At 47.1% G+C, this 4097-nt stretch overlaps 1 protein-coding gene across 1 annotated transcript in view; it reads right to left on the bottom strand.

The window, feature by feature from the left end:
- The window catches only part of CSMD2 (CUB and Sushi multiple domains 2), a 225955-nt gene that overhangs the window by 204143 nt on the left and 17715 nt on the right, over positions 1-4097 (bottom strand).

The following is a 4097-nucleotide window of genomic DNA, read 5'->3' as shown; positions in this document are numbered from 1 at the left end:
AAAAACCCACAGCATGGTCACACTCATCACTTCTGACCTGGCAAAAAACCCCACACAAGGTCACACTCACCAGGAAAAATCCACAGTGAGGTTACACTCACCAAGAAAACCCACACAAGGTCAGCCCCACCAGGAAAAACCCACACAAAGTCACATCACTGCCTTACAAAAACCCATAGCATGGTCACACTCCCCAAGAAAACCCACAGCATGGTCACACTCATCACTTCTGACCTGGCAAAAAACCCACAACAAGGTCACACTCCCCAAGAAAACCTACAGAAGGTCACACTCACCATTGCTGCCCCACAAAAACCCCCACAAGGTCACACTCTGCCCTGCCCTGCAAAAACCGGGAATGGAGCAGATCCCATCACTCTCCTGGAGGAGCTCAGAGCTCCAGAACATCTGGGACAGCCTGAGAGCAGCAAATCCTGGGCTTTTCCCACCTCCTGCCTGCTCACGGGAGCTGCTCCTGTAATTTTCCACAGTTTTCCGCAGGTTTTCTCCATTCCTGTGGTTCCTCACTGGTCCTGTTCCAAACCCCTCCCTGTTTCACACCCTGGTCACCAACACCTGCCCTGGGACACTCCACAAAGCCAGCCCTGGGATGCTGGAGCAGAACCCACCCCATGGGACAGAGATTTTGGGGTGCTGAGTGAGCCCAGGGCTTTGTTCAACAATGCTTAAAGTGTTTTGAGAACCTTGGAGTAAAAATCTGCCTGAAGTGTTCTACAAACTGCACTAAACTGAACCCAAAAAACAGGCAAAAAATGGATGTTAACAACCAATTAAAGCCTTCAGTGTGGTGCCTCCAGAGTGTTTGACATGGAAAAGGCTGGAAGGTTCTGGGAATCCTCCCCAGGACAAGGATGGGGGTTTTATGTGGGCACAGATCCAAAATGCACCAAAGGATGGTTCCCACCTCCTCCCTGAGGTAAAAATCCCAGCTCACAGCCAGGAGATTGCTGCACCAGAGGGTCTGGGAGCTGCACTGCAGGACCTCCCAGGACATGGGCACAAATCAGAGTGAAGAGCAGAAAATAAAACTGGACAAGTCCAGGAACTCCCACCTGCTTCCCTTACGGGCTCACAGCTAAATGGCAACCGATTTTATTAGAAAAACCTGTTCATTACTGATTTTCATTAATCCCAAACACAAACCCCTGGTGCTGAGCCATCCCCAGAGCAGCCTGTTGACCAAAATTACAATTTTACAACTTCCAAACCTCCTGACACGTGGATTCCTGGCCAGATTTCCAATTTAAAGCCATCCCAGGGTGGACTCCTGCCTGTCACTGCTGGGGCCAGGAATTCAGGATCCATCCCTGAGCTGCCCCAAGCCCAAACCTTCCCAAACCACAGGAGCAGCAGGAACTGAAGGAATTTGGTGTCATTTGGGATCAGGAGTGCTCAAAGGAACACAAGGGCAGAAGCAGCATGAGATAAGCAAGAAAAAAGAGAATTTAAAGCCTCTTACAACACACTCTGAGGTTTATCCAGCCAGACTTTGCGCCAGGGGGGCAAAGGATCACCAGGATACAAAGCTCTCTGTTCCTTTAGGAAATACCTGGGAATGTTATTTCAGTCAGGGAATTCCCTCTCCTCACAGGGAATGAAAAGGCACCCACAGAACAAAACCGGATTTCGAGGGTTTCAATTAAGACCATCAAAAAAAAAATTTAGATTTAGATTTAAATTTAGATTTCAATTTTTCTGAGCACCCAGCCCAAGCAATTCCTGCTCCAAGTCATCACCAGCCCCTGCGACGGGGAGGGAACTTCCCTCCTCTTCTCTCTGCCTCTCATTGAGCAAACCTAAATATTATTTCACACACATTTGAGCTCTGACTGATGAGAGCTGACAGGCTCTGCCTGAGAACTTTATTGAAGCAAAATTTCCAGTTATTGGCAGAGCTCATGGAGTTGCCAGCCCATGATTTAAGTTTTAATGTCAGCACAGCGGCACTGACCAGCCCTCAGCATAAAATCCACGCTCTGGACAAGCTGGAAGGACAACTGCTCCTGTTTATTAACAATCAGAGCTTCCAGGAGCCAGAAGGATTCCGTTTTTACTGTGCTGAGTGGAAGTGTCATTGTTTTTTATTAATTAATTTGGCAGTTTAATTAGAGTGGCCTGCTGAAACATCCATGCACTTAAAAAAAAAAAAATAATAATCCACGAAATGCCTGGACCAGCTTTAATAAAAGCAGAACCTGATTTATCTTCCCCTGATCAGCCCACACCATCACCCAGGAATTTTTTAATGCCTTTCATTACCCAGAGTGGATCTGCTCCCTCTGAGCTGAGCTTTTTGCATCGTGGATTCTGCTCACAGCCCCTGTGCTAAGAGGGGAGAACACTCTGCAGATGTTGCTTTTAATTCAGGGCAACAGGAACATGTCCTGTACCTGTAAGGAAGAGCTGCTGTCCCCCAGGAGCCACAGGAATTAAGTGTTACCTGAAACAACACTGCCCTGCAGCATTTATTCCAACACAACTGCTGTTTTCCACTAACAGGGCTTTAAAAAGAGAAATTCCTGCGCACGAGGGCATGAAATTGTCACTGAGCTTGTTCCCAGGGCCCACACTGAGTGGAGACACAATTTCCAGGAGAACCTCTAGAAAGTGATGAACTGAGCCTGTTCTCAGAGCCCACACTGGTGGGAGAGACAATTTCCATGAGAACCTCTAGAATTTGATAAACTGAGCCTGTTTTCAGAGCTTACAATCACTGGAGAGACAATTTCCAGGAGAACCTCCAGAAACTGATGAACTGAGCTTGTTCTCAAGAGCCCACAATGACTGGAGAGACAATTTCCATGAGAACCTCTAGTATTCGATAAACTGAGCCTGTTCTCAGAGCCCACACTGAGTGGAGATACAATTTCCATGAGAATCTCTAGAAATTGATAAACTGAGCCTGTTCTTAGAACCCACCCTGGCTGAAGAGACAATTTCCAGGAGAACCTCTAAAAATTGATGAACTGAGCTGGTTCCCAAAGCCCACATTGACTGGAGAGACATTTTCCATGAGAATCTCTAGAAATTGATAAACTGAGCTTGGGCTCAGAAGCCCACATTGACTGGAGAGACATTTTCCAGGAGAACCTCTAAAAATTGATGAACTGAGCTGGTTCCCAAAGCCCACATTGACTGGAGAGACATTTTCCATGAGAACCTCTAGAAATGGATAACTGAGCTTGTTCTCAGAGCCCACATTGACTGGAGAGACATCTTCCATGAGAACCTCTAGAAATGGATAACTGAGCTTGTTCTCAGAGCCCACATTGACTGGAGAGACATCTTCCATGAGAACCTCTAGAAATTGATAACTGAGCTTGTTCTCAGAGCCCACATTGACTGGAGAGACATCTTTCCATGAGAACCTCTAGAAATTGATAAACTGAGCCTGTTCTTAGAACCCACCCTGACTGGAGAGACATTTTCCATGAGAACCTCTAGAATTCGATAATTGAGCTTGTTCTCAGAGCCCACACCCACTGGAGACACAATTTCCAGGAGAACCTCTAAAAATTGATAAACTGAGCTTGTTCTCACAACCCACCCTGGCTGGAGAGACAATTTCCAGGAGAACCTCTAGAAATTGAGTCAGGGAAATAAATCCCTGTGCTGCACCTCCAGCCCTCCCTGGCTGCTCCTGCCCTGGGAATGAGCTGGAGCTGCTCCTGCTTCTCACTGAAATCACAACCAAAGCCACCTCTCTCCTGTTAAGCCTCCAGCCAATGCACACACAACTGATTTTTCTTCTTTTTTTTCTTCTCTGATGTCCTTGTCTCGTCCAAGGCAGCATCCCCTTGAAGAACAATTATTTACCATGGCCATGTTCAAAAGCTCAGCTCTGCTGCTCCAAAGCCCCAGGACAGGCAGCATTGGCAGGAATCCCTGCTTGGTAACTGCTCTCCTGCCTCCCTCCCTAAATCTGAGGCATTGAAACCAGGGGAAAGGCAGACAGAACACGGAATCACTCCCCACCAAACAGCAATTCTGACATCTCTGATCTTCAGGGCAGCAACACAAAAAACACAAACTAACAGGGCGAGGAAGCAGCAAACTCCACTCCTTGTTTTTTATGG

The sequence above is a fragment of the Geospiza fortis genome, unplaced genomic scaffold (genome assembly GCF_000277835.1).
Source record: "Geospiza fortis unplaced genomic scaffold, GeoFor_1.0 scaffold289, whole genome shotgun sequence".
Lineage (NCBI taxonomy): Eukaryota > Metazoa > Chordata > Aves > Passeriformes > Thraupidae > Geospiza > Geospiza fortis.
The sequence above is the reverse complement of the archived record's forward strand: the minus strand, read 5'-3'. Positions and strand labels throughout refer to the sequence as shown.